The sequence below is a fragment of the Schistocerca gregaria genome, chromosome 3 (assembly GCF_023897955.1).
Source record: "Schistocerca gregaria isolate iqSchGreg1 chromosome 3, iqSchGreg1.2, whole genome shotgun sequence".
Classification (NCBI taxonomy): Eukaryota; Metazoa; Arthropoda; class Insecta; order Orthoptera; family Acrididae; genus Schistocerca; species Schistocerca gregaria.
Window position 1 is genome coordinate 857067790 of NC_064922.1, and position 11915 is coordinate 857079704.

Consider the following 11915-nt stretch of genomic DNA (forward strand, 5'->3'; position numbering starts at 1 on the left):
TAATGTTGCCAACCTGGACCGTACCCAAGTTGGATTAATCGCAGATCAAGAATCATTAGTGCCAGGGGTTTGTTTAGGCATTGTGAATCACTGAAAAACTGATTCATAAAATTCTGAGAGTGGCATGTTCAAGGACAAGCCAAGAAACACATTATTTGCTTCAAAATACGTCTTGCAAGCTGGTGAGCCTGGGAAATTAGAAAAAAATTGGAGTACATTGACTGTTTTTCTTATCACATACAACTACTAGTAGAACAGGAAAATTAGAAATGTATGGGGATCACACTGATGCACTGAGTAACCTCTATCATTTACTGTATGATGGCTCATGGCACACAAATGAAGACACATAGGGTGAACCTGAATGCTACCGACAAAATTTAGGAGATTCCTGAAGGATATTTCCTGAGTACTTTGGTACAAGGCCCCCCTGGTAACTGCATTACATTTGATTTCTTATCCTCGTTTATCTTTGTGTCTGTCATTTTTAGATTTCAGGTCATCAGTCTTCTGAGTGGTTTGATGTTGCATACAGTGGCTAACCCTCGTGTGCCATCCTCATCATCTCACAGTAGCACTCACAGCTTATGACCTCAATTATTTGTTAAATGTATTCCAGTCTTTGTTGCACTGAAAATATCTGCACAACAGTAAAAGTGTTGAAGGTATGTGCTAGGCTTCTTGTTTGGAAACAGATTTGTTCCATTCACTTGTGGTATATACTGCTGTCATAATAATGCCTGTTTACTTTACACCCTCAACCTGACATTCAGTATTACTCAGTTTGGTTGTGTGTGTGTGTGTGTTTTTTTTTTTTTCTTTCCTGGCTGTGATGTATGTTAACAGTAATACAGAGCAGTATGGATAGGATTACTAATGAATAATTGCAAGTTATAAAAGTAATGTGATGTTGTCACTGCAGGAAGAGCTCGGTATATTAAATTTGGGCCACTGATCCATTCCATTAACTGAATCCACACAAGGTAAATATCGGTCAGGTTGTTGTCCTATCCAACTGCTAACATACAACCGACACGGCTGGAGGAGGGGGGGGGGGGGGGGAGAGAGAGAGAGAGAGAGTGAGAGAGAGAGAGAGAGAGAGAGAGAGAGAGAGAGAGAGAGAGAGAGAGAGAGAACCAGAGGCAGAACCAAGCAGTAACAAATTCGAGGTTACGGGCAAAGAGTAAAATTGGCATTACTATTGTCAACACCAAGTACTGTGAGAGAATGAAACAAGTTTCTTTCCAAACAAGACACAAAGTGTATACTGTTGACTTTTGCACTGTTGTGCACAGATTTTCATTAAAGTGCATATACAAAAATTAATTAGAATAAGAAATTAAACAAAATGCACCTACTCTATAGTGAGTGACCCAGAGATAATGGATATGTTATACTGAAAAAATCCCTGAAACACCATGTGAACTTAAGGCCATGGGGTTCACGCTCATTCTGTATATGTGCAAGTATAAGAGCGAGAGTAAAATGGAAACCATAAAGCTTGTAAACATGTAAGTAGAATGTAATTCCATTTGGTGGTGCACAATTGTCACAGCAGCAAGTTTATGAATGAATGGTGTCGGGAATTTTCAATTGGTGTAATGTCTGTGCTCGAAGCTCCTCTCCTGGGTCACATTATGACTCTAGAGAGCACTTTAGCCATCTATTATACCATCAAAGAAGACTGCTGAGTGACCCTAAATGACCTTATAACATTTTAAATGTTAGTGACAGTTTAGTAAACTACACAAAAGTGCAACATGCCAGACATTAATGTGGTACCTTCCTTGCAAGATTCCGCCACTGGGAACAAAACCTCGGTTCATTACGGTCAACCAAAAATGAAGAGAGTGGGTAAGAAATGACTCCCTTCCTCTTTGACCATACTAAAATAATTCTGAACATGGTCATCAACAGTGCAAGTTACACTTGACCGTCTTTGGGAACAAAGCTGGTGTTATTGTGAAGTATTTCACATTGTGAGAGAGACCGCTATGACTTGTGTGTGTGTTTTTTGTGTTATAATAATACAGAAATATATGTGAATGGAAAAAATTTAAAGGATAATACAATTGCGTTATTAGAAATGTTCTGCTTGTATGAATTTAGGGTATTCATACTTCTTCTCTTAAATTTCGATTGTAGATGCAGTCAGCCAACTTAAAGGACACCAATGTGTGCCATAAAAATGATGTAAATCCTCCTTATTTGGCTCCACTTCAATAAAATTACTTAACAAAATCATGTACAAAGAAAAATGAATGAGATTTTTTTAAATTACCCCCCCCCCCCCCCCCCCTGCGTGTCACTGCGCATTCATAATTAATGTCTTTGCCGACGTTTATGGTCGATCGCTGTTTTATTTCTTCTTCTTCTTCTTCTTTTTTTAAAAATAAATTTTAACCTAACCATATCCAAGGGGTCTTTTACCATTCGCCTACTCAGTGTGTGTGTGTGTGTGTGTGTGTGTGTGTGTGTGTGTGTGTGTTTGTGTGTGTGTGTGTGCTTTTCAGTGGCAATGCTCTTACTGACTGAGCTAGCTGAGTGCTGCTCACACCCACCTTCCACAATCTGACTCCTGCGTGCCAAACTTCGTAGAAGCTGTCCTGCGTCCTCTTGGAAGGCAGATATTGGGAAGAAAGGCAGAGTTTTCTATTGACAAAGTTACGTGCAGATATTGCAGTATTAATTACTGTAGTGCATGGCCTATATACTGTAACAACCAGTTACAAATTTACTGTATTTGCTGCTGTATAAGACCATTTTTTCCCCCTCTGAAAATAGGCTTGAAAACTGGATGCAACTGAAACGCCGGTAGCGAGTTAGGTAGGCACCTATAGCCTCCATATTTCAGTGTTTCATCTTGGAGAAATTCATTTTTAGCTTCCTCGTGGATTTTGAGCATTCGAGTTATATAGAGTTCAGTGGATGCACATGCGCCATTGTTAGTATTTTTGTCGTTTGTTTGAGCTTCAGATATTGTTGGGTTAGTGTGGAGCTCCACTTGTGTTGTACCTTATAGTGTGGGTCATTTGCAAACTGTGGCTGAAAAACACCACTCCTGTACTATTGCATTAAAGCTACAAGTCATTGCATGTGCTAAAGAGCATGGAAACATGTCTGCAGAAAAGCATTTTGGGCCACCTCTAACTGAAAAAAATGATAAGAAGTTAGTGGAATCAGGAAGGTGTTTTAAAGGAAGCATCTCTAAATAAACGTAATCTGAGAAGTGGGTGTTAACTGGCCAAAACTTGAAGCAGAACTCGATAGACAGATTTTAGACAACAGACAAGCAGGGATTTAAGCTTGTACAGAAATAATAATTTGAGTGAAAGCAATATCCACTAACAAAGAGATCGCTGACATTACTGGATTGACATTGTGGTGTTAAAAATTTATGTAGAGCTATTTATGTAGAAGCATTGGCTTTGTATGCGAACTGAGACAAAAATATCACAGAAGATCCCAGCAGAGTACAAATAACATATTACTGAATTTCATTGATTTGCCATTAATGCAAGGAAAAGAGAAAAGTTTGAGCTGTCACAAATTGGAAATATAGACGAGACTCTGATAACCTTTGATGTGCCTCCAAACAGAACCATGGATTTCGAGGGCATGAAAAGCAATACTGTTAAAACTTCAGGGCACAAAAAGGCTCATTACACAGTTGTTTTATCGTGCTGCGCTCAGTGAACTAAATTGCTGCCACTTTTGATTTTTAGGAGAAAGATGCTTCCTAAGAAATGATTGACGAAAGGTGTTGTTTTACATGTACATGAAAAATGCTGGGTGGGTGGAGGGGGAATCATGTGGATACATAAAATTTGGCCTAGGCCAGTGGTCGGCAAACTCATTAGGCAACAGATACTAATATCAACAGTGATACAATTGAAATTTGTTGAGAGAGCCAAATTTTTTAAACTTAAACTATATAGGCAGGTACATAACTATGTAGGTAAGTGCAAAGTTCTTAAGTTAATTAGTGTACCCCTAAGATGGCCTGTGATAAAAATGCCCTCAGTCTGATTGAAGGATGTTTGCTACGTTGCCCCCTCCCAATACTCCCATCCATATTCGTATCGTTTACTTTTTTTGGCCATCTCCTTTCATTCAACCTCTCCATCCGTCCATCTCAAAATACCTTTCTGAATACTCAACACATCATCTTTCACTCCATAATGCTTCTTAAAATTAACTTAATAAACTTTAGGTAGAATTTTAAGTTTTATTTGGATTAGGTACATTGAATACAACTTGATATTTACTTAATAATGGTATTATTGATAAAATTAAATTGTAAGTTATTAATAAAATTAAATCATGACAGTGACCGTCAAACAGTAATGTGAGCAATGGCCTTGGATCTCCTTGGAAAGTTTGGGTAAGTCTAGTTTGTATGTTGCTGTTTTTAATTCCAGGTTCTCACTAATAAGACAAACTCTCAATTTACTGTAGATAAGGTTCGTGTTTGAATATGATTGTTCACATTAATGTAGAATCAAATAGATAAGAATGGTAGACACAATTTTTTGAGCTGATTATAGAAGTTAGGACTACTAGTCCAGGTTTTAAAAAAATCAACATATCTCCCATCTATAGGGCTTTCAAAGCAGACCACCTGTGCTGTGATCTCACATTTGTTTTTGTCCATTATTCCTAAATCAGCACAAAAAAGTTCAGATTTTGAGCTCCATAGTTCTTTATTTTTTTAAATTGAGCAATTGCATTTCAAAGCTGCATATGGCAACATTAAAGGGAGAAAAATTTATGTTCTGTTACAGTAGCATTAAGAAGTTTCTTAACATAGCCTAACATTGCTTTGTTGTTTGTGAATTCCAGAAACCTGCCGAGAAAAGCTTTCCTCATTTTTTAAAAGTGTTGTTTGGAAATAGTACATGTCAATATCAGAATTATTTATGTGAATGCATGGTGTCTGTTTTTTCAGACATCTCCACAGCTGTGCCACATTATATGTAAATTGAAGGGGGAGTGAGGAAAGGAAAGGGAAGGGACTAGTGATGTCAGCTGCATCGAGACTTGATGTAGAATCAGTGGTGACAAGTGAAAATTTGTGCCGGACTGGGATTCGAAATCGGGACCTCCTGCTTACCAGGCAGTTAGGCAGTTGCATTAACTGCTGCACCCTCCAGAAAACAGTGTTTATCACAACTGTGTGGGCTGTCTCATCATGCCTCTCGGCCGACCCACATTTCCACATGTTGTTATTGTTGTTGTTGTTGTTGTGGTCTTCAGTCCTGAGACTGGTTTGATGCAGCTCTCCATGCTACTCTATCCTGCGCAAGCTTCTTCATCTCCCTTCTGAATCTGCTTAGTGTATTCATCTCTTGGTCTCCCTCTTCGATTTTTACCCTCCACACTGCCCTCCAGTACTAAGTTGGTGATCCCTTGATGCCCCAGAACATGTCCTACCAAACATGTCCTACCAACCGATCCCTTCTTCTAATCATGTTGTGCCACAAACTTCTCTTCTCCCCAATCCTATTCAGTACCTCCTCATTAGTTATGTGATCTACCCATCTAATCTTCAGCATTCTTCTGTAGCACCACATTTCAAAAGCTTCTATTCTCTTCTTGTCCAAACTGTTTATCGTCCATGTTTCACTTCCATACATGGCTACACTCAATACAAATACTTTCAGAAATGACTTCCTGACACTTAAATCTATACTCGATGTTAACAAATTTCTCTTCTTCAGAAATGCCTTTCTTGCCATTGCCAGACTACATTTTACATCCTCTTTACTTCTACCATCATCAGTTATTTTGCTCCCCAAATAGCAAAACTCCTTTACTGCTTTAAGTGTCTCATTTTCTAATCCAATTCCCTGAGCACTGGTGAGCAAGATGTATGAGACAGGCGAAATACCCTCAAACTTCAAGAATATAATAATTCCAATCCCAAAGAAAGCAGGTGTTGACAGATGCGAAAATTACCGAACTATCAGTTCAATAAGTCACGGCTGCAAAATACTAATGCGAATTCTTTACAGACGAATGCAAAACCTAGTGGAAACCAACCTCGAGGAGGATCAGTTTGGATTCCGTAGAAATTTTGGAACACGTGAGGCAATACTGACCCTACGACTTATCTTAGAAGCTAGATTAAGGAAATGCAAATCTATGTTTCTAGCATTTGTAGACTTAGAAAAAGCTTTTGACATTGTTGACTGGAATACTCTCTTTCAAATTCTGAAGGTGGCTGGGGTAAAATACAGGGAGTGAAAGGCTATTTACAATTTGTACAGAAACCAGATGGCAGTTATAAGAGCGAGGGACACGAAATGGAAGCAGTGGTTGGGAAGGGAGTGAGACAGGGTTGTAGCCTATCTCTGATGTTATTCAATCTGTATATTTAGCAAGCAGTAAAGGAAACAAGAGAAAAATTCAGAGTAGGTATTAAAATCCATGGAGAAGAAGTAAAAACTTTGAGGTTCGCCGATGACATTGTAATTCTGTCAGAGACAGCAATGGACTTCGAAGAGCAGTTGAACGGAATGGATAGTGCCTTGAAGGGAGGATGTTTGATGAACGTCAACAAAAGCAAAACGAGGATAAGAATGTCCAAAAGAACAGACACCATGTATTCATATAATTCGCCTAGATGGGCAACGCATCTACCTTCTTTGGTGGGGATGCACAACTACGTTTCCTGCAGGAATCTCACATTAGTGAGTGTGGATAACATGGGCAGGGACTGCAGATAGGTGGGGCTAGGTGGGAATGTGGGTCGGCTGAGAGGCATGCCGAGATAGCTCACACGATTGTGATAAACACTGTTTTCTGGGTGGTGCAGTGGTTAATGCAACTGCCTAGTAAGCAGGATGTCCTGGTTTCAAATCCCTGTCCGGTAAACATTCTCACTTGTTGGTGCTGATCCTGCATCAAGTCTCAATGCAGCTGACATCACTAGGCCCTCCCCTTTCCTTGCCTTTCTCTTCCCTCCTCCCTTCAATTTAAATATAAACAGAATTATTTCCTTAGTGTTTCAGCAGGCTTGGAGAGTGACTCAGCTTCTCTTTCAAAATTTAGAGCAAAAAAGAGAACTTTTTTTTCTAATGAAATAACTTCCCACATTGAAAAAATTGCGTTTCCTTTTCCCTGTAGTTTATGATTAAACCCATTTACAGGAGATGTAATATTTGCCTGGTCTGGATAGTGAAAAAACCTCTCAAGATGAAATGGTTTAAATTCTGTTAATAAGGAAGTGAAACATTTCCTCCTGACAACAAAAGTACTTTGGGGTGCAGCAAAAAAGCTGCATACTCTCCCCCTCTTCCCCCCTCTTCCCCCCTCTTCCCCCCTCTTCCCCCCTCTTCCCCCCTCTTCCCCCCTCTTCCCCCCTCTTCCCCCCTCTTCCCCCCTCTTCCCCCCTCTTCCCCCCTCTTCCCCCCTCTTCCCCCCTCTTCCCCCCTCTTCCCCCCTCTTCCCCCCTCTTCCCCCCTCTTCCCCCCTCTTCCCCCCTCTTCCCCCCTCTTCCCCACCTTTTGCTTCTCAATAGTTTCAGAAGTTAAACTGACTGAAAATGAAGATCATGCAAGTTCCTTTTACTGCCCATTAGACTGTCATGTTACAAAGTGCAAATAAAGTATTCAGTTGTTATTACAGATTAAAATCTGCACATGTATTTGTCATTATTTTGTTTTGTATTTGTGGAATAAGATCCTTTATCCATTCACGGACAGCTGTTGAACCAAGACTAATGTTTAGTTTGTTCCCATAATGTTTTTACTATTAAATGAAGACATATGCCTCAGATATTCAGTCGATATTATCACAAATTAGAAATGTCTGTGCAGTGAGCGTAGTGTACTCTGCATATCACTGGCGTCAGATTGAAGTTGTCACCTTACTTGTGTGTAATGCTGCCTGTTTATATTTTGTAATACCAAAACTGTGATATTATATGTATTTGTTCTGTTTTTAAGCATACCTTTATTAGCAACAATTGTGGCCGCAATTTGGTTTGTTCAGTGAGCATATGCAATTTTTTGCATTTGTTTCCACATTTTGTGATCTCGTCAGAATTATTAATAAGGACAAGAGGTGATGATGAGCATTTGATAATTGGGAAAAAGCTATGAAACTGTTTTTAGTAATTGTTCAAAATGTTTAAGACAGTGTATGAGTTCACAGTCACTGACTTTGAAGTGTGTTCTGTAATGAGGTTTTTAAATGCAATTGATGTTAAGCCACCTGATACTCATAGTCAACTCCGAGAGCTTCGTGGTGAAAATCTGATGACTGATGGAACAGTAAGAAAGTGGGTGAGACAGTTCAATGATCGATGAACCAGAGTCCATGCTGAAAGATGGAGTGGGCAGCCTTCTGTTGTCAGTAATGGTTTACGTGAAAAAGTGAATGAGAAAATTCATGAAAACATGTGGCTCACGATAAGAATGCTTTGTGATGAGTTTCCACAAGATATTGTCACAACTGCTTAAATTTTTGCAAATTATGTTCTCATTTGGTTCTGAAAATGCTTATAGAGCTCCACAAAATGAGGTGACTTGATTGCGCATTCACATGTCTTACTTAAACAGAATTGTGACTGGTGATGAAACTTGGGATTGTCATGCCAATCCTGAACAAAAACAACAGTCAGTGAAGTGGAGGCACTTAAGATCCCCCCCCCCCTCCCCTTAAAAAAAAAAAAATTGTCAGCACAAAAATCATGTGCACTGTGTTCTGGGACAAATGGGGCACTCTGCTTTTTGAGTGCCTTCCCAGAGATGTAACATTGAGACAACTTCAGTGCTAATTTCAAAACAAAAAGGGTGCAATGTACAGTCAAGGCATTGTGTCGCTTCATGACAACACACATTCCCATTCTGCTGGGGTCACTCAGAACCTTATTTAACAATTTGGCTGGGAGCAATTTGATCAGCTCCTGTACGGCCTTGACCCCATACCTCCTGACTGCCACTTATTCTTGAACTTGAAGCATGATTTTGGAGGAAGGTGCTTTGACAGAGATGATAAAGCGAGAAACCATTTTTAGCAGTGGCTGTCTTCACTGGCAACTTCTTTCTATGAAGTAGACATAGCTAGAAAAGTTAATTTCCCACTGTGACTAATAGTGTCGACTATGTAGAAAAGTAGTTTGAAAAACGCTCTTTCTTGTAAAAAGAAATTTTAGTTTGAAAAACTGTTTTTATGAGTTTTTTCCAAAACAGTACTTTCTTTCCAGACATACACTGATCAGCCAGAACATTATGCCCATCTGCCTACTGTCTATATAAACCTGTTCAGGTGATAGCAACGTCACATGACTAGGAATGACTGTTAGTCAAACACACACACTAGTGCACGTAGTATCAGTGAGCATGCTGTCTGTATGTATTTGAGTTTGACTGAGGGCAGGTTGTGATGGCTCGGATGCTCGGCACAAGCATTTCAGAAACTGCACGACTTGTTGGGTGTTCGAAGAGTGCTGTTGTGTCTTCAACACATGGCGAAACCAATGTGAAACCATGTCCAGACGTTGTGGGGTTGAGCGACCACCCCTCATTACAGATGCAGGATGTCATGGGCTGGGCAGACCGGTAAAACAAGACAGACGACGAACCGTGGCAGAATTAACATCAGAAATTAATGCTGGGCAGAGTACACCTGTGTCTGAACACACAATGCAATGAACATTCCTCATGATGGGCCTCTGCGCCTGACGAGCCATGCATGTACCAATGTTAACATCACGACATAGGCAGCTATAACTGAAATGGGCACATGTCCATTGGCATCGGATGTTGGCACAGTGGCAAAGCACTGCATTAGATGAACCCCTTTACCTTCATCATCGTCCCAATGGTAAGGCACGGATCCGTCATCTTACAGGGGAACAGTTCCTTGGCTCCTTTACTACAGGATGGAGACAAGCTGATGGCTCCATTATGCTCAGGTGAACATTCACTTGGGCTTCTATGGATCCAGTGGAGCTTGTGAATGGCACCATGACAGCCATAAACTGGTTGCAGACCAAATACACCTCTTCAAGATGATCATGTTTCCCGATAGCATTTTCAACAAGCTAATGCACCAAGCCAGCGTTGTGATGGAGTGGTTCAAGGAACACAGTGTGTGATGAAGCAAGCTGGGATATTTTTACTTCTCCCTTTGTTTTGCCACCTGCCTACTTAAATTCGTTTTATTAGTTTTAACTGATTATCATTAACATACGTGAATATAATCTGCATTTCCATAAAAGAGAAAGATTGGCCCTCAGTTTTAAAGAATATAACACCAGTTCTAATTTTAAGTATGTAATTGTTTTCTAATTTATTTCGACTCTTACTAATTAGTAACTTTCATTATAGGGCGTAATCAGTGATTGTTTCGTAACTTAAAGTCTATTGTTGACATATAAACAAGTATAAATTCCTTAATAATCGTAAACATTTGAAAGACAAAGTACTAGTAATCTTAAAGTATCTGTTTAGCTCTATTCAAAAACATGTTAGCAAAACAAGCCCTTCATTAATTCCAGAGTAAACAACAGTTTTGTCAAAAGTATTGTTTATGTAACTATATTTGTTAATTTCACGATTTAAACAAATAATTTGGCGTAACCCTCGTAGCAGAAGAAACCGCTAAAAAGAACCAGTTTTTTGATGTATTCAGTTAATTTAATGAGTTAAGTTTTAATTGTAATTTCTGTAAATTTAACTGTGAACAATGTGCAATTTCAGTACCGATTATTGTGATGATATATAAGTGCCCAATTTTTGGTCACGAGACAGTCATTCCATGGCCGAGTTTCAGACTAGGAACCTGTGTTGGTTAGAATGACAGCAATGGCCGACATAACAGTGAAATAAGTTTTACACCAATAGGCTGTATGTAAAAACAATGACAGTGACTGTTTTCATAAATACCTGATTATTCTTCAAGAACTGTAAACTTTTTGGTTATGTTTTTACTGCTCGTAGATGTTCAACAGTAAACTATTGTAGCAGTGTGTGGAATTTTGCCTATTAATGAGGCTTTTTGAAAGTTAAGCAATAGTGCTCTGGCCATATAATTGTGTATTATAGGGGGGTTGTGCCAAGTTAAATTAAAGTATGGTGGAATGCAATTGTGCACCTGTAAGCAACATTATTTATAGTAGTCAGTGTAGGAATCCGCAATCCATTTTTCAGCCAGTGGAGGAACACAGTACAACGACACTGAGGACAATTACCAACAAACAAAGAAATAAAAAGCAGGAGGAACTGCCACAAGTGGTGAGTTCTAATTGATGTGCTGGCCCTCCAACTCAACAGATCTGAATCCAATGGAACACATCTGGGATGTGATTGAATGTGAAGTCAGAACTCATTGCCACCATCCTCGGAATTTATGGGAATTAGGTGACTCTGTGTGCAGATATGGTGCCAACTCCTCCAGTGACTTACCAAGGTCTCATTGCTACATTGCCTTGACACATTGTCACTGTTATATGTGCCGTAGGTGGATGTAATGGGTAGTAGGTAGGTAGTCATAATGTTCTGGCTGATCAGTGTACCTCATAATAGGACCCACACATTGCCCTTGATGGCGAGTGTTTCTCAGAGACAGTGGTATCATCAGACTGCCCCAGGGAAGTGTGATGGCACCACTGTTATTTTCTATATATGTAAATTATGTGATGGACAGGGTGAGCAGCAATCTGTGGCCATTTAGTGATGATGCTGGATGTATGGAAAGGTGTCATCAGTGAGTGACTGTAGTAGTACACAAGGTGACCCAGACAAAATTTCTAATTGGTGTGATGAATGGTAGCTACCTCTAAATGTAAAAAAGAAAGTAAGTTAATGTGAATGAGCAGGAAAAACAATCCCTTAATTTTTGAATTCTGCATTAGTAGGGGTGCTACTTGACACAGGTTGATTAAATAAATACCTAGGCCTAACGTT

The 11915-nt window shown here is 39.5% G+C and overlaps 1 protein-coding gene across 1 annotated transcript in view; it reads left to right on the top strand.

Annotated features, from left to right (window-relative positions):
- The window catches only part of LOC126355080 (ELMO domain-containing protein 3-like), a 100687-nt gene that overhangs the window by 15298 nt on the left and 73474 nt on the right, over nt 1–11915 (top strand). The gene's annotated exons all lie outside the window — the stretch shown is intronic.